Below are 23,463 nucleotides of genomic sequence, written 5' to 3' on the forward strand. Positions count from 1 at the left end.
CTTCGCCTCTTCCTCTCTGGCACCATCGAGTGTAACCAGCTAGCTCTAGACTCCCTCTCTTGTGGATTATACAGGCAGGGGCGGCTGATGTCCCAATGCCCTCCCTGTTTGAAACATTCTCAGGTCAGACATTTCCATAGGAAATTGGCTTGCTTGTATGTTTGAAAGTGGATGTTTGCATCTATTTTTTTTGTTTCATACATTAATTAGAGAGGACATGAGTTGATACTTTCAGGATATTCTTACATTTACATTTAAACTTCATGAGTTTACATGGTAAAGCTTGTCTAAAAATTACTTTATTTTATGACCATCTTACTTGTGAAGATACAGTATTGCATTAATAGCAGGGAGGTGACAGAGAATGGTCTGATGATGAGACGCCCAATCAAACACAGTAAACCACATACACACGTTTTTCCACCAGATTTTCTTTATAAATAACTCATCTCATACTTTCACTTCCTTTTGTATAGTCGTACACAAGATAAGTAGTCTGCTGCCAGACAAACATGATTCACAACACACCCCCATACACAGAGACAAGGGAGGTCAAGTATGTTTTCTAATGACTTCTGCAGATGAGCATGTATTGTAGTTGGAGGATGAAGCTGCCTCTAAGTTCTGATCAAAGGTCAAACTGATCCTAGATCCGTTCTTAATGGTCACTTCAACCTGGAGAAGCCTGAGCCTGATTCATTGCTTCAATGTGTTTCCGCTTCATGCCACTGATTGAATTTGAGTGTCTTGAGCATTAAAGTCTCTCAGTGTGTGTTAGTGTGAATATTTAAATGTTAGGAACGAGACATGCATCCTTCAGCTTTTCTTTTGTGTGTGTGTGTGTGTTCAAATATGACCAAATGGCACAGGTGTAGACTGCCACATGACACACCCTTATATAAAATTCACAGACTGGACCAATTAAAAGGCAACAGGATAAATTCAATAACGCTCTCTGTGGCTTTTCTCAACAACTTCATCATCAACCAAAAACAGAACCAAAAGCACTGTCAGCGTCGATTTTTTTGCCATAATAACAACTAAAATCCGAACATTTGAAAGAATGTTAAAAGGGCAACAATTGCCCATTGTGAATGCACTGGTGATCTGGTTGGATCGGAATTGACCGTTCCTCCAAGCAGTGGTTCTTTACCCCTTTTGAGACACAAGACTAGCATTGGGTAACTTGATGGGTGATTGTTCACAACAATGTAGAGTAATATATATATATGATTCTACACACTGTTGATTCACCTTCCTTTAAGAAACTATTTTGATAGGCAGATGGAAGTACTTCCTTTTCTCCTCTTAGCATTAATGTAAAACATTATCACCCTTATTGCATACCAAGGACCACAGTTGGTTACTAAGGACCACAAAATAACAAAATGAAATGCATTTCTATAGATCCCAGTAGAAATGTAAGGCATCATTTCAAGCCATGCACCTACCCCACCACACCCTCTCCCAAATATTATTTGCGTTTTGTCACAGTATGAAGGAACCAGGGTTGGGGTCCATTCCATTTCAATTCAGGAAATAAACTGAAATTCCAATTGACTTCCTGAATTAACTGAATTGAAATGGAATGGATCCCAACCCTGAACGTTACATGGAGATCCTCCTCTATCCTCAGAGCAGACTACAACACCGGCACAAAGGAGGATGGAACTGTAAGGCAAAGTTAAAGGGGTTGACTGTGTAGTAGAAGTTACACATGTTATGACAAGTTCTTATAAGGACACAGCCATTGGAGTGTTCTAGATAGGGAGGAGGTGGCACAAGCTTAACGGGCGTCACAGCTTCTTTTTTTCTTTCTTCTTTTCCTTTGGAAAACATAGTCATGTCTCATTGTAACAGAACTTCATTTCCCATCAACCACTAGTCCTCTTGATGGGCCCCTTCTCACAGTTATGTGAGATGCTGCTGCAGTGTATCCAAACAAACAAAAAACAAAAGACAAAAGCACAGCCACAGAGTGTACATAGCAACACAGCCACAGAGTCTTGGCCTGGGTCTGCATTAATCTCCTCTAGTTCATACCTCCCACACAGACAGACTACACTACAGACCGACCCTTTTCAGTTTCTCATATCACATTCACAGTGTGGTGGATGCAGCAGACCACCCTTGCAGACTGCCGTGACCCCATGACCCTCATATGATCACGTGATAGAGGTCACGACCTCTCGACCCCTAGCAGAGGTCGGAGACGTAGTCGAAGTCGCAGAAGCCGTCCTGGTCCTTGCGGGAGAGCGTGCGGGGCTCACGCGGCGGTGTCAGGGTGGGAGGCTCAGCGGTGAACTCCTCGTCGAAGTTGCTGACGTCCTCTCGGCCCTTGATGGAGGGAACGAAGGGAGGGGGCAGCTTCCTCTGTAGAAGGGCCTCCCAATCCAGACCCTGGAGGAGAGAGAGAGAGAAAAAGAGGGTTAACAAAAAGCTAAATCATGGTGGAAAAATATGTTCCTGTAAAAAAAAAAAGTGTGGGATGAAGAGAAATGGAAAAAGATGAATATGGTGTCACGGATTTCTGACTCACCCGGAAGAAAGGCTGTTTCTTTATCTCATCAGCATCTTTCTCACCAGAGCCTAATCTTCTCTCTGGGTTCCTCCTCAACAGCTGTTCACACACACACACACACACACACACACACACACACACACACACACATTATAGAAGTCAAATTACCAGCTGTTATACTAAACTTGCTAACGAGAGAATTATAGGGGTTATTGAGAGAGTCTTATCAGAACTGCTGTTCCCAGGTAATTAAAGAGACAAGAACTTCAACATTACCATCATTAAATGGACAAATCTGTGAGGTGCCACCGATCATGGACCTATGGTGTGAGTGTGTGTGTGGCCACTTACCCTCCTCATGATGGCGATGGCCTCTGTGGAGAGGAATCGTGGGTAGCGGACCTCGTCATTCACGATGCTGTCAAACACCTCCTCCTCATCGTCACCAGGGAAGGGCGACTAGCAGAGAAATACACTCAGACAGTTGAGTGGGAACCCCATTTCTAAATACCTGACCTCACAATAATAGACAGAAAAACCAAACCCAAGGGGATGTGTCGCATCACGGAAAAGATAGTACATTTCTGTTCACTGTATGTATACTGCTACCAAGTGACGTTCATTTAATAGGTCTACTCAAATAAAAGAGTGAAGAGATATTTTCTGTCCTTCCATAGCTATATTTTGTCCAAGTCTTCAATGATGTCTCACCTCTCCCACCAGCATCTCATAGACGAGGACTCCGAGGCCCCACCAGTCCACTGCTCTGGTGTAAGAGGTGTCGGTCAGGACCTCAGGGGCCAGGAACTCTGGAGTACCACAGAACGTACTGGTCCTGTCCCCATAGCCCATCCCTATAGAGGGGGAGATGTTATTACACAGTGTTAAGCATGCAGGCAGGAAGAGACGCACGCAGGCAGACACACACAAAACTCACACACACATAAGTGTTCACACACACACACTAGGTATCCAGACGTACGCGTCATAGAAGTGTAAAGACTCAACAAACTTCTGACCACTCACCTTCTTTACAGAGTCCAAAGTCGGCAATCTTTACATATCCGTCTGTATCCAGCAGTAAGTTGTCTAGTTTAAGGTCTCTGGAGGAGGGAGGAGACGTTACAGACCGGTCAGGGACTTGGATGGAACGCTAAGAGAGTAGATGTGTGTTGAGTGTGTTGTTGACTCACCGGTACACAATCTTGTGGTCATGGAGAAACTGTAGCCCCAGAACCACACAGGCTGAATAGAACCTGTAGACAGAGACAGAAACATGTAAGACACCTCTTCAAAAAACAAAATGGAGTACACACACACACACACACACACACTCTGGCACTACGTACACAGCCCGTGGTTCAGTGAAGACATCAGCGTGGATGTGCATCATGAGGTCACCGCCAGCCGTGTACTCCATGACGAAGCACACGTGCTCCGGGGTCTGGAAACACGCAAACAGGTTGACCAGGAAGGGGTGGTGGGAGACGTTCACCGTCTCAAAGATACGCTTCTCACACATCAGACTGGAGGCAGGGGGAGGAGGAAAACAACAACGGAGGTGGTGAACATGAGATCTGTGCTTTCAGAGTTCAATTTCAAGCCCTGTGTGATGACAAATGGTGGCAGTCATGTAAAAACAAGTCACGTTTGTAAATGCATAAATGAAAGGTCCGCACACACGCGCACACACACACACACACACACAGAGAGAAACACATACCTCTCCACCTCGTCCCGTGCAACAATGTCTCCTTTCTTCAGGGCCTTGATGGCGTATATACTTCCTGTCTTCTTATACTCTGACAGCAGCACCTAAGAGAGAGGACAAGTAAAACAGAATGGGTTCAAAGGTCACATTTCAGACTAAATCAAAGTGTTTATTTGAACTTTAAGGCCAGAGGGAGGTTAGAAAACCTTTCCAAAGTGTCCCCGGCCCAGCACAGCGATCAGCCTGAAGTCCTGGAGGCATAGGGGTTTCTTATGTTTACTGTAGAGAGACACACACATTACCACAATAAATTATATCTACACAGTAAACACAGTGACTGGCCCAGCATGGCCAGAGGTCTGTACCGCATTCAACAGTTCATATGTTAACGGAGGTGCCTGGAAGGCACATGGTCACTTGTAGCTGCCAATATAACATTGTTGTGTGTGTGAAACCATTGTGTGTGTGTGTAGGTGTATGTAAATGACTATTAGTGTGTCTGCATAGTGGCCGCATCCGTGGGAACGAGTGTGGGTGCACACCTGCTCAGAGGGGGGGTTTGGGCAGGGCGATCAGGGGTGAGGTCTGGGGGAGAGAAGGGCTCAATCACTGGCAACCGCTCCTGAGAAAAAGAGAGCAGAGGGAGAAGAAGGGGATAGAGAGATGGAGGGAAGAAGCAAAGCCAGGAGTGAGAGAGAAAGTGTGTGAGGTTCCTCTCACGTTGTATTTTGATATTCTCTTATTGGGTTTGGTGTCTTTCTGTCTCTCTCTCACCGGGGTGTTATTATCAGAGTCTCTCCTGTAATCATGTCTGACTGGAGAGTCACTGTCCAGACTTAGTTTCTCCACTGAGATCTCCCTGAAAACACGTGCAAACATACACACACGCACGCGTATACGCAAACACACACATACATACAGACACAAAAGGGTCGTTAGCTACAGGGTTCAGAGTGCACAGCATGCTACGTGGAGTTCATTCAACAAGTAGAGGGATGAATTTGAGGAGTAGATACTTGGGTACAAGTTGCTTATGTGGGCCACACACCAAGTCGTGTGTGTGTGTGTATTACCCAGAGTTGAGGTTGTGTGCATTGGGGCTGTAGGTTCCGGTGTTGTTGACGGTGGGGATAGCGTTCCTCAGCAGTCGGACCCAGGTCCCAATGTCAACGTTCATCTGACGAGCTCTCAGGAAAGCCTTGCCTGCAAACACACACCGGAACAGATCAAACACACACCGGAACAGATCAAACACACACCGGAACAGATCAAACACACACCGGAACAGTTCAAACACACACCGGAACAGATCAAACACACACCGGAACAGTTCAAACACACACCGGAACAGTTCAAACACACACCGGAACAGTTCAAACACACACCGGAACAGATCAAACACACACCGGAACAGTTCAAACACACACCGGAACAGTTCAAACACACACCGGAACAGTTCAAACACACACCGGAACAGATCAAACACACACCGGAACAGATCAAACACACACCGGAACAGATCAAACACACACCGGAACAGATCAAACACACACCGGAACAGATCAAACACACACCGGAACAGATCAAACACACACCGGAACAGTTCAAACACACACCGGAACAGATCAAACACACACCGGAACAGATCAAACACACACCGGAACAGATCAAACACACACCGGAACAGATCAAACACACACCGGAACAGTTCAAACACACACCGGAACAGATCAAACACACACACCACAATCACACACAATAAATCCAGCTCTACACAACAGCAAACGCACCCATTTTTTAAAAGACACCATGCTGTTAAATCTGTTATGACCACAAGGGGATGCTATGGTGAGGTCAACCCTTCCATTTTCATCATAATAAAAAATGCCATAGAAAAAAAATCTCATCCTAGTTCTGTGGGGAAAAACTGAAGTAAGATATCCACTGTACCAATAGGTTCTGGATTTCCCCCTGCCCTCTCTCACCGTGCTGTCTGGAGAAGACCTTCTTCTGTCTCTGAAGGCGTGTGACTCTCTCAAACACCGGGTTGAAGAATATCACCTGAACAACAAAATCACACACATCACACCTGCACTCTATATAATGGATCTATCAACTCAATTACCAAACACGGTTTTGATACTTCTTTAATGACATCAAGTTCACAGCGTGTGTGTGTGTCTGTGTGTGTTGAAACCTACCTCAGCCAGAAGCAGTCCCTGAGGCTCCAGGTCCAGCTGAACTCTGTGTTTCTGGTTGTCCAGGAAGTCCTCCAGCTTCAGGTACTTGAGAGCGCACAGCGAGCGGTAGTCCTTCCAGTACACTGCTATCTCCATCTCCCTGGACTGGAACACACACACGTAACAGGTTCCAACTAAGATACACACAGACACACGATACATCTTCAGAGAGCTGACTCCGAAGTGTAGGAGTAAGAGTGTGTGAAGACTGGTTTATTTTGTGTGTATGAGTGAGTACATGCGTGTGAGAGACCGAGAGGACATTTGTACTTGTCTAAGTATTGTCTCTGTGTGTGTGTGTGTGTGTGTGTCTGTGTGTGTGTGACCTCTCACCCTCTCTAGCTCCACAGTGAAGGTCTGGTCCCAGGCCTGCTCCCCTACACTCTTCCAGGCTGTCTGACCCACCACTGAGTTATCCATCTTCAGCACCGCACTCACCTCCGCTACACACACACACATTACACAAATACACCTGTACATAAACATCCATTTAACAGCACAATCCATATGGGTAATTCCATGGTAACGACATGGTTCATTTGACACACACACTCTACCCGAGCCACTCACAGGAGAGTTCGTCGGTCTTGCTGGGAGTCTTGCCGCTGACGCTCCCGCTGCGTCCATACAGGTTGCTCTTGCTGCTGCGGTTCATGAAGGAGCGTCCCTCCCCGGGGCTGTAGCAGGGCAGCATGACCGCCGTGCCCTTACTGCGCCCCGGGACCACCTCCAACACCCCCACACAGCCCAGTAGCTGCACCTGGAGAGTACCTGAAGACAAGGGGGCGGGGTCAGAGAAAGACAGTGAGCACATGGGTCATGTTCCCGAGACACCACCATCTAACCTAAAGCAAAAGCTTAATCACTTGATGTAAAGATGCTCCTATCAAAGTTCATTTGAAATAATCTAGATATTGTGCCCGCTTTGGCATTGTGAAGCTAACCGCTACGAAACCACTATCAATAGTTCACAATCAAGAACAATCCATAAGCCAGGGCATGACGCCAGTGAAACAGAACGAGTGTGAATGTATGTCAAATGTATGCACGCATGACTAAGTCACTTTGGATAAAAGCGTCTGCTAAATGGTATATTATATTAGTAGATTATTGAATCCTATTGACACATTTAGACCAGTGTCTCTCACCAGTGAGCGGGGAGGGCTTGCTGAGGGTGCTGTACTGGTTGTGTAGGTAGGGGCACTGTGGCGGGAGCTGAAGGCCGGGGAAGAGGCCAGGACTAGTTCCTCCTTGATGAGGCAGGCCTTGGGGTGGTCCTCCGGCAGGTCGGCCAGACGCTGGTCCAGAGAGTCCCTCAGGAGGTCCAACCGCTGGGACGCCTCGCTCAGACGACACTGGGCCTGGAAGAGATGGGGGGGGGGGGGTGAGATGCTCGAAAATAGACCAGGAGTGTATGTACTGTATAGAAGTGTGGGTTTACAAATGACTGGGCCTGGAGGTAGAGAGATTTGGGGATTTGGAAGGATAGGGGTGAGACCCTAAAGACCAAACCAGGGTCGTGCACGGTAGGCATGAAAAAGTTTAAATTAACTTCAAAAGAAGGTTTATTTTCAAATTCTGTTTGGACACATTTTCACCTGTTTGTACCCAATGAACACAACCCTGGAGAATGGGGTTGTAAGTGTGTGTTCGGACGTGAAGGTAATTATGTACAGTATGTATGGACTCATATGGATCCATGTAGAGTGAGTTTGCACGCAATGAGTTCTGTTTTGTGTGTTCATGTTCTGTGTGTCTGCACATGTATGTGGTGTGTGTTCATGTTCTGTGTGTGTCTACACATGTATGTGGTGTGTACCTCTGACAGGGCCTTCTTATCCTGGACCTTGCTGGCCCCCAGTAGCCGGAGGACATTCTTAGCTCCATCTGCCACAGCGTGTTCTACTCTGTAGTGATGCCTGAGCTCCTCAATACGCAGCTCCACACCACACATGTCCTGGTTACCTGGGGGAGAAAGAGAGAGAGAAAGAAAGACAGAGAGAAAGAAAGAGAGAGAAAGAGAGAGAGAGAAAGAGCATGTGATCGACATCGGTTAACTTCAATAATAGTTTTAGAGGTCCTGATATATTCTGATATACACTGAGGTATAAAAAAAAACGGAATGTTTTATTTATCAGGAAAACTCTAGCCCTGAGAGAAAGGGGGTCAGTGTAGTTTAGGTACTGTACTTCATGCTTTCTGTCACAACCACTAATCTGACCTGACTTGACAGGTGAACGGACTAGGCTGGAGCGGTCCTTCTACCATTCTGCTTTCACCAGTCACTGGTGATGTGTTAAAAGAGACAGGGAAAATATGGCTCCTCTCCAGGAGTACTGGGACATAACCTCAAGATGACACATCCTTTTTATTCAGACTGCGGAATAGCAGAGGGGTAGAGACATTTCATCAATATGTGTTGGAATAATGCCGATGATAAAACCGAGGGAGGAGGGAGAGAGAGAGAAAGAGACAGACAGAGAAGGAGAATGGGTGGACGGAGTGAAGGAGAGAGTGAGAGGGCAGAGAGGGAAGGAAGAGAGAAACAAAGAGAGAGGGGGAGAGAGTGAAGGAGAGAGTGAGAGGTGGGTGGGGAGTGAGAGAGAGGGGGAAGGAAGCGAGTCAAGTAGAGAGGGGCAAACAGGAGAGAAGTGGGTATGTGGTTGAATATGAGAGAGAGAGAGAGAGAGAGAGAGACACAGATGAGAAAGGTGGCTGGGTATGTGGTTGAATTCCTTTATCTCCTAATAAGGTCGTCGGCTGGGTGCCAGAGACCCTTCTGACTGACCGTAAAGGGTGTGTGTGTGTGTGCTTGCGCACGCATTTATGTATATACAGAGGGGGTGTGTGTTTACCTTTAAGCGAGTGTGTGATGGGGGTCTGTTGTTGAAAGTGTATATGTGTGGAAGTGGAAATCATTGGCTAACCAACCACTAAAGCCACTTAGGGTGAAAATCCCATCCTCAACACCACATTCACCCTGCTACATTTTAACAACGATCCCTCGTCATGCAAAGATAGCCTGCAGAGTGCTGTCCTACTATCCAGGTCTGTACCCAAACAATTTGAACTTCTACTTTTAAAAATCCACCTCTCTAAAAACAAGTCTCTCACCGTTGCCGCCTGCTATAGCCCACCCTCTGCCCCCAGCTGTGCTCTGGACACCATATGTGAACTGATTGCCCCCCATCTATCTTCAGAGCTCGTGCTGCTAGGCGACCTAAACTGGAACATGCTTAACACCCCAGCCATCCTACAATCTAAGCTTGATGCCCCCAATCTCACACAAATTATCAATGAACCTACTGTCAAACGCTCCCTGAAACACTTCAGCGAGCAGGCCTTTCTAATCGACCTGGTCGGGGTATCCTGGAAGGATATTGATCTCATCCCATTAGTAGAGGATGCCTGGTTATTTTTCTTTTTAAATGCCTTCCTAACCATCTTAAATAAGCATGCCCCATTCAAGAAATTTAGAACCAGGAACAGATATAGCCGTTGGTTCTCCCCAGACCTGACTGCCCTTAACCAACACAAAAACATCCTATGGCGTTCTGCATTAGCATCGAACAGCCCCCGTGATATGCAGCTGTTCAGGGAAGCTAGAAACCATTATACACAGGCAGTTAGAAAAGCCAAGGCTAGCTTTTTCAAGCAGAAATGTGCACTAACTCATACTCAAAAAAGTTCTGGGACACTGTAAAGTCCATGGAGAATAAGAACACCTCCTCCCAGCTGCCCACTGCACTGAATATAGGAAACACTGTCACCACTGATAAATCCACTATAATTGAGAATTTCAATAAGCATTTTTCTACGGCTGGCCATGCTTTCCACCTGGCTACCCCTACCCCGGTCAACAGCACTGCACTGTACCCCCCACAGCAACTCGCCCAAGCCTTCCCCATTTCTCCTTCTCCCAAATCCAGTCAGCTGATGTTCTGAAAGAGCTGCAAAATCTGGAACCCTACAAATCAGCCGGGCTAGACATCTATCCTACCCTGCCTTTCTAAGGTCTTCGAAAGCCAAGTCAACAAACAGATTACCGACCATTTCGAATCTCACCATACCTTCTCTGCTATGCAATCTGGTTTCAGAGCTGGTCATGGGTGCACCTCAGCCACGCTCAAGGTCCTAAATTATATCTTAACCGCCATCGATAAGAAACATTACTGTGCAGCCGTATTCATTGATCTGGCCAAGGCTTTCGACTCTGTCAATCACCACATCCTCATCGGCAGACTCGACAGCCTTGGTTTCTCAAATGATTGCCTCGCCTGGTTCACCAACTACTTCTCTGATAGAGTTCAGTGTGTCAAATCGGAGGGTCTGCTGTCCGGACCTCTGGCAGTCTCTATGGGGGTGCCACAGGGTTCAATTCTTGGACCGACTCTCTTCTCTGTATACATCAATAATGTCACTCTTGCTGCTGGTGAGTCTCTGATCCACCTCTACGCAGACGACACCATTCTGTATACTTCTGGCCCTTCTTTGGACACTCTGTTAACAACCCTCCAGGCAAGTTTCAATGCCATACAACTCTCCTTCCGTGGCCTCCAATTGCTCTTAAATACAAGTAAAACTAAATGCATGCTCTTCAACCGATCGCTGCCTGCACCTGCCCGCCCGCCTAGCATCACTACTCTGGACGGGTCTGACTTAGAATATGTGGACAACTACAAATACCTAGATGCTCACAGATTACTGCACCTGTACATAGCCCACCTATAATTTAGCCCAAACAACTACCTCTTTCCCTACTGTATTTATTTTATTTATTTTGCTCCTTCGCACCACATTTTTATTTCTACTTTGCACATTCTTCCACTGCAAATCTACCATTCCAGTGTTTTACTTGCTATATTGTATTTACTTTGCCACCATGGCCTTTTTTGCCTTTACCTCCCTTATCTCACCTCATTTGCTCACATCGTATATAGACTTGTTTATACTGTATTATTGACTGTATGTTTGTTTTACTCCATGTGTAACTCTGTGTCGTTGTATGTGTCGAACTGCTTTGCTTTATCTTGGCCAGGTCGCAATTGTAAATGAGAACTTGTTCTCAACTTGCCTACCTGGTTAAATAAAGGTGAAAAAAAAATGAAGAAAAAAAATACATGTCTACATTTGAAAGTTAAAGAAGTTGCTTCTAACCAGTGACGAGGAAAACACATGTTAGACATATTCCATAGGGAATACACTATCCTCACTAGCCAGAGCTCTGTTGGGTACAGATGAGTACACCAGTTAACGCCTGCCCATAGGAATACATTATTACATTACATTATCCTTAAAATCCCTCCAAATAACTTTCAGTTCCCCTCTCCTCCTTACTACTTTCCTTCCATCTCACTCTCCTGACCTCCATCAATCCCTCTCTTCTCCAGATGACCCCATTATCTGTTTCCTGAGGATGGAGGGCCCATAAAGGCCCATTCATGTGCCCTGCTGCCACTGAGATCCATCCATCGCCTGCTTACTCATAATGCACGATGAGTGCTAGTGTGTGTGTGTAACATGTACTTTGAAAGTCAGTGTTTGTGTGCAAAAGCGTTTGTATGTGTGTTCTCTCCAGGTTCTGCTGAGCCCACAGCTTTGAGAGGGCAAGAGACAGACACACACAGGATGTCAATGAGTCTCGCTGCCCTCCTCACTCCAGGAGAGAACCATCCAGACAGTCTCTGAGGCCGTAGAGTATTGATCGGTTCACTGTTAGCCTCGTCTCAGTCTGGACAGATACGCGGCTAGTTGGCTATGCAGGGGGAGGCAGATTAACATTCTGTACATGGGGAGAGGTCAGAGCTGGGCAGTATTTATGGCCTTTTGACTGAAATGCCATTTGACGGATTGAGGTAAAGTGAAATGTGCTGGGAACCTTCCAGCCTCACAGACAAAACCTGTACCTCTGAGACATATTTTATCTCCACAGTCAAAAATAGATAGATACATTTTGCAGGCAGACTGTTGGATAGTGGCAAAGTGTTGACCTGCAAATCAGACAAATAAACGGACAGAGACACAGACAAACAGAGAGAGAGGGCCGCCCAGACAGATGGGCACACAGAGGGCCGCCCAGACAGATGGGCACAGAGAGAGAGGGCTGCCCAGACAGATGGGCACACAGAGGGCCGCCCAGACAGATGGGCACAAAGAGAGAGGGCCGCCTAGACAGATGGGCACACAGAGGGCCGCCCAGACAGATGGGCACAAAGAGAGAGGGCCGCCCAGACAGATGGGCACACAGAGGGCCGCCCAGACAGATGGGCACACAGAGGGCCGCCCAGACAGATGGGCACAAAGAGAGAGGGCCACCCAGACAGATGGGCACACAGAGAGAGGGCCGCCCAGACAGATGGGCACAAAGAGAGAGGGCCGCCCAGACAGATGGGCACACAGAGAGAGGGCCGCCCAGACAGATGGGCACAGAGAGAGAGGGCCGCCCAGACAGTTGGGCACAGAGAGAGAGGGCCGCCCAGACAGATGGGCACAGAGAGAGAGGGCCGCCCAGACAGATGGGCAGAGAGAGAGAGGGCCGCCCAGACAGATGGGCAGAGAGAGAGAGGGCCGCCCAGACAGATGGGCACAAAGAGAGAGGGCCGCCAAGACAGATGGGCACAAAGAGAGAGGGCCGCCCAGACAGTTGGGCACAGAGAGAGAGGGCCGCCCAGACAGATGGGCACAGAGAGAGAGGGCCGCCCAGACAGATGGGCAGAGAGAGAGAGGGCCGCCCAGACAGATGGGCAGAGAGAGAGAGAGGGCCGCCCAGACAGATGGGCAGAGAGAGAGAGAGGGCCACCAGACAGGTATACACTGTCCTACCCTGAAGGTCTTCGGTGTGCTCAGTGGCCTGCACGTTCTTGCGGATCTGCATGCGGATGATGTCGATCTTGGTCTTGCTGTCCTGCAGCATCTGCTGTGCCGTCTGTAGCATCTTCTTGTCCTGATTGGAGGAGGAGGAGAAAGACACAGGAAGTCAAGACCCGGGTCACATGACAGAAAGGAGAAGATGTGATGAATCATCTTAAGTCTAAATTGCTTTCTTTCCTTTTCTGCATCTGCACTGATGTGATATACACTGATGTGATATACGTATGCAGATGAAAGCTCAATTCTGGTATGAATCCACCATGTTGCTTTTCCCAGTTTCTGTGTAATCAGATCACTGTAGATTAAGGAGCAGCATGCATTTAAGCGGGGCATAGGAACAAGGACAATCAGAGACCTGAAGTGACAGGACACAAGGACAATCAGCAGATGGGGGAGGGAGGAAAGAGGTGCGATAAGTACAGAGGGGATGAATCAGCAGATGGTTGGTTAGAGAGGACAGTACCTTGGTGGATCCGTTGGCATAGATTGGAATCATGTTCTCGGCTCCCTGTTTGACCTTGAGCTCGATGTTGAGCTGTCTCTCCAGGGCGGCAATGCGGTCCTGGCTTGCTGACGAGCGGCTCTCTGCCCCCGGGGACTGGGGTGGGTCATCTGGGGGTCAAAGGTCAGATACATGTTTTCATTGCAATACCAACACAACACCTTGAGGTAAATCTACCATGGCAACCAACATCTCCATAGCCTGGCTATGACTATGCATGGGTGACCCATAAAACAAATGGAATAGTCTAAAAACATACCCTTGTTGTCGTCTCCTCCCTTGACCATGATGTGAGCGTCCAGCTCCTGTAACTGAGCATGCAGGTCTTCCAGCTTACGGTTGGAGCTGCGCAGTTGGGAATCCACCTAATAAATAACACACAACAACCGATGACATTCATATAGCACCTTTCCAATGCTGATAGCACTTTACATCAATGCTTGTCAGTGAATGCATAATGTTTCGTGTTGTGTCACTATGTTTACTTATATGCAATGCCCTACACTTTATTTGAGGTAACCTAATAAACACAAAATGAAACAAAAACTATTATATTACATTGTAAGAGGGGGGAGTTAAACTAAGAGTGTAAGGGGAGGAAACCTATCCTACCTGGGAGGCATTCCTCTTATCGGTGGTGGCCCTGCGGAGGTTGTCAGCTCCCTCCTTGATCTTCAGCTCCTTCCTGATCTCCCTGCGGATCTTCTCCCGCAGCTCATCAAGACGCTGCTGCACCGTGGTGTCTGAGAAGTCCGAGCTCTGGTCCAGACCCAGCTGCTCTAAGACGGACAGCCCACCTGGGTCACTCTGGATAGGGGGAAGAGGGAGCGGAAGGATGAGGGGTGAAAAAGGGGAAGGAGAGAGAGGAAAGGGGGTAACAGAAGACAGAAAGAGGGAAAGGAAGGAAATGGGAAGGAGAGGATAGAAAAAAGATTAGCATGTGTTTGTAGAAAACTCAAACGCAGGCCAGATACATATTTCAGGAGGATGATAGCTAGCTACAACGCTCAAGACTTCACATCTCTCCAGTCCACAGTCCCCCCTGAAATTGCCAATGTTCTGAGCTCTAAATCTGAGCTTGACTGTACAGTCAGCGACACAGTAGTTACCACAAGCTGCAATTCCCTCAGGGAGAAAGTCAGCCAGCAAACCAGCCAAACAATCAGGGAACCAGCGGGAGACAGGGTGAATCACTGCTAGAGAAATCACAGCCCTGTCCCCCCTAAAACAGTAAACAATACATCACCTCCTGGCTGTCGTCGTCCTCAAACAGCCCATCGCCATACCAACACATAGTCCCCTTTCACCTTCAAATTACAACCGCCAGACCACAGCGACAGAGAACCTCTGACGACACCGCTGGCTAAAACCACACCAAGGCCCATTGAGTTGGAGTAGAGAAACAGAAAGGAAAAGATAGTCGGGGTTGTAGAGGAGTAACGTTAGGGGGGGACAGGATATCCGTCCCACACCAGCTCAGGCCCTCCCTGTTTCCTGCCTGTGTAGCTCTGCTATCAGGGAGAGAGAGAGAGGGCCCCGTTCCAAACATACTAAAATGCATCCTTCCGTCCTGTCTTCTTTGAAGTAAATGACTAACCATGTTTCCATCCACTGTTTTTATGTGAGTAAAGTCAAGGCGTATATCAAATTTAAAAAATGAAAACCCAACAGCTGTGATGGAAACAGGAAGTGTCGGTACAATTTTATAAACGCCGACAGATAATTTGTCCGTTCAACATGGTGGGACCTTTTTGTGTCGGTAAAATGTATTATGAGAGAAATGGCGGTGGAAACGCCGTTATGTGCAAATATGGATCCAATAACCATCATTTGGAAGTAAACTTGGGATGACATATTGTGTGGTCCTCGCACTACGACCCTAGTATCCCTGCAGTTTAAATTAGGCTACAGATGAAATATGTTATGAACTTCACAGGGTGGTGAAAGCGAAAGGTATGGACCTTGATGCTCCATTCCAATAAATGTTGAGGGTCTAATTCTGGTGACATGATCGTCGATGCTTGACTGCCGTTTTGACAAATAAAAACATTCTTGAGCTTATCCATTAATCTCATCGTGTAGCCTACCCGTACTGTATCTGCGAGCTGTTGACTATAGCGCACATACCAAGACCAGAGTGGGCACGTTCGCTATTTAACGCAACAGCAAAACTACCGGTAGAGTTGAAAATGCAATGCAAACACATTGACTGCACGGCCAGGCACGACTCCAACGCCATCATCAAGTTTGCCGATGACACAACCGTGGTAGGCCTGATCACCGACAACGACGAGAAAGCCTATAGGGAGGAGGCCAGAGAACTTGCCGGGTGGTGCCAGGACAACAACATCTCCCGCAACGTGATCAGGACCAAGGAGATGATTGTGGACTACAGGAAAAGGAGGACCGAGCATGCCCCCATTCTCATCTACAGGGCTATGGTGGAGCAGGTTGAGAGCTTCAACTTTCTTGGTGTCCACATCACCAGCAAACTAACATGGTCCAAGCACACCAAGACAGCCATGATGAGGACACAACACCTATTTCCCCTCAGGAGACTGAAATAATTTGGCATGGGTCCTCAGATCCTCAAAAGGTTCTACAGCTGCACCATCGAGAGCATCCTGACTTGTTGCATCACTGCCTGGTACGGCAACTGCTCGGCCTCCGACCGCAAAGCCCGACAGAGGGTAGTGCGCGTATGTCCCAGTACATCACCAGGGAGAAGCTTCTTACCATCCAGGACCTCTATACCAGGCGGTGTCAGAGGAAGGCCCAACAAATTGTCAAAGACTTCAGCCATCCTAGTCAGACTGTTCTCTCTGCTAACAAGAGGCTTCTAAACAGCATAACCAAGCCATAAGACTACTGAACATCTAATAAAATGGCTACCCAGACTACTTGCATTTCTCCCCGCTCCCCACTTATTTTACACTGCTGCTGTCTGTTTATTATCTATGCATAAGTCACTTTAATAACCCTACCAACATGTTCATATTACCTCAATTACCTCGACTAACCGGTGCCCCCGCACATTGACTCTGTACAGGTACCCCCTGTATATGGCCTCACTATTGTGATTTTACTGCTGCTCTTTAATTATTTAAAACTTAAGCAAAAAAGTCAATTGTGTGTGCACTACGTCATCACACACTGATTTTTATCTGCAATAAGTCAGTTTGCTGGAAACACAACTGGTGAGAAAATTGTCATATTTTCTTTATGCAGATTTTAGAATATTCTCATGAAAAACTTTTGCCAATTGGATGGAAACCTAGCAACTAATAGACATGGCTGAGAGTGGGAAAGTTGTGAACCCTTGGCTTTCACCAATCAAAACGTGTTACATCTGTGATTAGTGATTACCTTATCGAAGGATGGAAGGACACACTTCAAAACTACTGGAACGGGGCCATTCAAATAAGTATGGGAGGATGTGCCTTTTTGACCTTTGACTTCCTCTGAGTTCATAATGTGCACCGGACTGAGTGCCGTGGCCACTAAAAGCTAACCGCTACTCTTTAACAAGAGGGAGGAGAAGCAGAGCAGAGCAGAGGGCAAGAGAGCATCCTTGCCCCGGCTGTCAGCTCACATTACAGGAAAGGAGGAGGAAGGGAGGCTAATGGTTAGCAAGCGCCTCATCCAGATCATATGACAGGAAAAGGTCAACGGTTAGCTAGCGCCTCAGCCTCTTCCTATCATATTAGGCCTTTTTTGCCTTTACCTCCCTTCTCACTTCATTTGCTCACATTGTATATAGACTTGTTTATACTGTATTATTGACTGTATGTTTGTTTTACTCCACGTGTAACTCTGTGTCGTTGTATCTGTCGAACTGCTTTGCTTTATCTTGGCCAGGTCGCAATTGTAAATGAGAACTTGTTCTCAACTTGCCTACCTGGTTAAATAAAGGTTAAAAAAATATATATATATCAGTTGGATAACGGCTAGCTAGCGCCAACATCCATCTTATATGATAGGAGGGGCTAACCTAAAGTTAGCCCGTAGCACTCTCAGCCTGTGGTTCCTAGTGAACTCACTCTAGAACCCTGGGGCTAATGGCTAGCTAGCACCAACATCCATCTGATATGATAACAGAGGCTAATGCTAGCAGTTAGTGTGGCTCTAGGATCCAGGGGAGGTGCTCCGGGCCCAGACTGAGTGGGTGGGTGGTTTGCAAGGTCTTCGGGCCGACGCGACCTGAATTAAAGATGACAAAGTTTGCTGCTGTGTCTGTAAAGCATGGAGGAGGAGAGCGAGGCGAGAAAACCTCTCGCTCTGCAGACTGGCTGGTGCACTCCCTGCACTGTACTGTTAGCCTGGTTAGGGAAACACTATACTGTAGTGTAGAAGGCAGTGGGTGTTGAGTTGACTGGTTTCAGCATGACTGTGCTGCTTTGTTGTGTTCTACTTCTGCCACATCATAGGCCTACAACCTGAACTGAACCCATGTCTGTTTCGGGAACTTGGTGTCGTCGTGAGTGCTGGCAAGGCAATGTTGTTGAACGCAGAAAGAGTCTGGTACACAGGATGTCTGAACTGGAGCTGTGTTGCCAGTCTGTTTCTGCTTTAGAAAACTTGTTGTCTAACCACATCAGTGTGGCGACTGGCAAGGCAATGATGTAACCAGTGTTGTTGAATGTAGAAAGAGGCTGGTACCCAGGTTAGCTGAGCTGGCCAAGGTTGATTATTTGGTAAATATTTTCTAAACTCTTCTTGAACTGCACTGTTGGTTAAGGGTTTGAAAGTAAGAATTTCACGGTAAGGTCTATACTTGTTGTATTCGGGGGATGTGACATAAAAGTTTGATTTGATACCACAAAGCGATGTCCTTTATATATAGAGTGTGTGTGTGTGGGGGGGGGTTAGTGTGTGAGGTTACTGTGGGTAAAAGTTGCCCTTCGCCACAGATCTAGGATCAGCTAGGTCCAAATCCTGACCTTGACCATTAGTGGGAAAAACACAAAACTGACCTTAGATCAGTGTCTGAGGGCAACTTCGTCCCACTCCAGTTACTGCACCACCAGAGCTCAAATTAAATGGCAATCGAATTAGGCCTATATCATCGTCAACACTGCAAGTTGTCCTGCTGCTCCTACAACTGCACCAATGTGTAATAAGTAGCCATCAGGTATCCCCAACGCAGTTAGTACCTATTAGTGCATAGAGGTCATGACTGGCTAATTCAATAGATAGTGGTGCCATTAGCTATACGCTAATTAATAGAGGTTAATTCAATAAGACCAGCGGAGGACTGAGAAAAGAGACGGAACTGAAGAGAAGGAGAGAACATGGTCAGAGTGCATTAGAATGTCACGATGGAAAACTTCCTGATCCGAGATAACGATTTGAACAGAGATACTGTCAACACACACTACTGGCACGAGATACTGTCGCCCACGCTCACACACACGCTCACACACACACACACACACACACACACACACACACACACACACACACACACACAGAAAGCTGACACTCACTCACACACCAAAACCCCCTCCCTTGGCCTGACTTAAACTCTCTACATTACAGCGGGTCTCTGGAGTGTGTCGACACCTATGACCCATTGCCAGGGAATTGTTATTGTAGAGGGTGTGATCTGTGTACTGACTGGACTCATACTTCATCCCGTCGTGTGTGTGTGTGTGTGTGTGTAGCCAGAGAACCCAGATACACCGCCGTGAACCATTGACCCTCCCCAGCGACTCCATTCCATTGTGATGTAACGGAGCTCACAGGTCGTCCATCTTGGGAAGTCTTCTAGGGTCACCAGACATACACAAACTTCGGTGAAAAACTTGATCAATGCGCCAAAGCAGCGGCACTGACAGAGTCTGTGTGTCCTGGTTGCCGGTCCCAAATAAAGAGCAGGTATTTATTACACCCGTCTTTATGTTACACAGAGTCTCTCTGACAGGAGTGTGTGTGCGACTGTGTGTGTGTATGTTACATCCAGAGGGAGTGTGTTCTGTGTCTTGATGAGGGAGACAGTACAGTACAGTCAGTATACAGTTAGAGCAGAGGGCCTCTCATGAGGTAAACAGACAGGTTCTCTCTCTGTGCTCCCACTTCTTGGCAGTCTACACAGTGTATAAACACACACACACCATCTCCCACACACACACTATGTATGGGGCCGTGGCTGGTGAACACACACACACACACACACACACACACACACACACGTACAGTGGGGCAAAAAAAGTATTTAGTCAGCCACCAATTGTGCAAGTTCTCCCACTTAAAAAGATGAGAGGCCTGTAATTTTCAACATAGGTACACTTCAACTATGACAGACAAACAGAGAGAAAAGAAATCCAGAAAATCACATTGTAGGATTTTTTATGAATTTATTTGCTAATTATGGTGGAAAATAAGTATTTGGTCAATAACAAAAGTTTCTCAATACTTTGTTATATACCCTTTGTTGGCAATGACAGAGGTCTTCACAAGGTTTTCACACACTTTTGCTGGTATTTTGGCCAATTCCTCCATGCAGATCTCCTATAAGAGCAGTGATGTTTTGGGGCTGTTGCTGGGCAACACAGACTTTCAAATCCCTCCAAAGATTTTCTATGGGGTTGAGATCTGGAGACTGGCTAGGCCACTCCAGGACCTTGAAATGCTTCTTACGAAGCCACTCCTTCGTTGTCCGGGCGGTGTGTTTGGGATCATTGTCATGCTGAAAGACCAGCCACGTTTCATCTTCAATGCCCTTGCTGATGGAAGGAGGTTTTCACTCAAAATCTCACAATACATGGCCCCATTCATTCTTTCCTTTACATGTATCAGTCGTCCTGGTACCTTTGCAGAAAAACAGCCCCAAAGCATGATGTTTCCACCCCCATGCTTCACAGTAGGTATGGTGTTCTTTGGATGCAACTCAGCATTCTTTGTCCTCCAAACACGACGAGTTGAGTTTTTACCAAAAAGTTCTAATTTGGTTTCATCTGACCATATGACATTCTCCCAATCTTCTTCTGGATCATCCAAATGCTCTCTAGCAAACTTCAGAAGGGCCTGGACACGTCTGGCACTGCAGGATTTGAGTCCCTGACGGCATAGTGTGTTACTGATGATAGGCTTTGTTACTTTGATCCCAGCTCTCTGCAGGTCATTCACTAGGTCCCCCCCGTATGCGTCTGGGATTTTTGCTCACCGTTCTTGTGATCATTTTGACCCCACGGGGTGAGATCTTGCGTGGAGCCCCAGATCGAGGGAGATTATCAGTGGTCTTGTATGTCTTCCATTTCCTAATAATTGCTCCCACAGTTGATTTCTTCAAACCAAGCTGCTTACCTATTGCAGATTCAGTCTTCCCAGTCTGGTGCAGGTCTACAATTTTGTTTCTGGTGTCCTTTGACAGCTCTTTGGTCTTGGCCATAGTGGAGTTTGGAGTGTGACTGTTTGAGGTTGTGGACAGGTGTCTTTTATCCTGATAATAAGTTCAAACAGGTGCCATTAATACAAGTAACGAGTAGAGGACAGAGGAGCCTCTTAAAGAAGAAGTTACAGGTCTGTGAGAGCCAGAAATCTTGCTCATTTGTAGGTGACCAAATACTTATTTTCCACCATAATTTGCAAATAAATTCATTTAAAAATCCTACAATGTGATTTTCTGGATTTTTTCTCTCATTTTGTCTGTCATAGTTGAAGTGTACCTATGATGAAAAATACAGGCCAATGGCTGCTTTTTGAAATAGGGTTTCTGTACCAACTTAGTACGCCTAATCCACTTTCCCTCTCATCAAGTGCAACATGGTCACATCTTTCTGTTCGCCTACTTGCAACAGCAGGGAATAACCAGTTACCACGTATAAACTGGATGAGAAGACGTTGAGAGACAGGGAAAACAAGTGGAAAGAACATGTCATCCCCAGGGCTTGGAGAAAGAGACGGAGGGAGGCAGGGCACAAGTGCGAAAGAGAACGAGAGCGCACACCTGCAGCTTTACTGCCCGTATGTCTCTCAGTGGCTCCAGCCCTGCAGTAATGAGAGAGAGAGAGATGAAGGAAGAGAGAGAGAGAAAGGCGGCCAGACTAGTAGAGGACCATGAGAGAGCGAGAGTAGTGAGATAAAAGATTCTAGGATAAGTAGAGACAGAGGGAACACAGAATGCAAGTGAAAGAGAGGGAGCCAGGACGAGCAGTGTGAAAGAAAGAGGGACAGATAATGTCTGTAGGACGAGTGGCCAGAGAGAGAAAGAGAGGGAGCATGCAGAGTGAAAGAGAGAGGGGAAGTGGAAAGCCAACACAAACAAAGAGAAACAGCACGAGGGGGACAGGAAGAGAGAGAGGCAGATGACGCACAGCTGGGCCAATGTGACAGAGAGAGAGAGAGAGAGAGAGAGAGAGAGAGAGAGAGAGAGAGAGAGGACAGAACGAGACGGACGGAGGACAAAACAAATGTAGCCAGGAGGACAAAGAGGAGAGAGGGACCCAGACAAGAGGAGAAATAGCCCAGTCATTCAGCTAGAGACAGAAAATAGAAAGCAATTTAAAAAACATTATGAGAAGTGGACATGGAGGGAAAGAATAGTAAGCAGACAATAAAGGAAGTAAACAGCTGCCTGTAAGGCAAACTGACATAAACAAGAGAGACCCAGAAACTCAAAAATACAGACACTTGTGAATTGAATGTACCAAGACACAAAATTAAACACATATTGGACGGACAGACTGACGGACACAGACAGACCCACAGCCATGGGAAAGAAGGCACAAACACCCACTACAGCAACACACAGACAGTACAGCACAGTACATACATGCCCTTTGAACCCTACCGCTGTGTCAGGGTGACCGCTGTCTTCCGACCGCTCCCGGGCTCTCCCCCATTGCCTCTTCGCTCGCCATCACCCCCCTTCTCTTGCTCCCTCCCTTCCTACCGCTCTCTCTGAAAGTCTCCCCCCTAGAGCACTGCTTTATCTCTCCCTGCTCAAACACACCGCCAACTTCCCTCTTCAAAAGGGAAGAGGGAGAAAAAGGAAACAACAGGGGAACTAGAGAGGGAAAAGGCTGCCTGGTCGAGAGACGAGAAAAGAACGCGAGCCCTTAGACAGACGGAAAGAAGAAAAAAAAGAGAGTGTGACAGATCTCTACTCTGCACAGCATCCTGGTCTTTGAGAAAGAGAGAGAGAGCAGGAAAGAGAGCCAAAAAGCGAGAGGGAGAGAGTGCAAGAGTGTGTAATTGTAAACATTCATTTAGGCAGGGTCGGTCTAGAGACTGAACATCAGAGAGAGAGGAGAGCAGTTCTATGTGCTCATTGTGTGTGAAAGAAAATATGACCAGAGGGCATAATAACAGAGGTACTGAGAAAAAGAGGTAGGGGGAGGGAGAGAGCGAGAGAAAACAGACAAGAGAGGCTCTAGCGGGACTACATCACTCATCCTCCCCTAGCTCAGATAAGGCCTGACGGATGAAGGGAAGGAGGAAAGGAGAGGGAGGGAGGGAGTGGGAAGTCTATAAAATGATCCTGGCGTTTTCTCCTTCTCTCCCTAGCTCTGGCCCCCAATGGTGGAACAAACTCCCTCACGACGCCAGGACAGCGGAGTCAATCACCACCTTCCGGAGACACCTGAAACCCCACCTCTTTAAGGAATACCTAGGATAG

At 47.0% G+C, this 23,463-nt stretch overlaps 1 pseudogene; it reads right to left on the bottom strand.

Moving 5' to 3' along the window:
- Window positions 1–411: 411 nt before the first annotated feature.
- Window positions 412–22,899, bottom strand: LOC115142479 (serine/threonine-protein kinase N1-like; annotated as a pseudogene).
- Between the last annotated feature and the right edge of the window lie 564 nt (window positions 22,900–23,463).

This window comes from Oncorhynchus nerka, linkage group LG15 (genome assembly GCF_034236695.1).
Source record: "Oncorhynchus nerka isolate Pitt River linkage group LG15, Oner_Uvic_2.0, whole genome shotgun sequence".
In the NCBI taxonomy this organism is placed as follows: Eukaryota; Metazoa; Chordata; class Actinopteri; order Salmoniformes; family Salmonidae; genus Oncorhynchus; species Oncorhynchus nerka.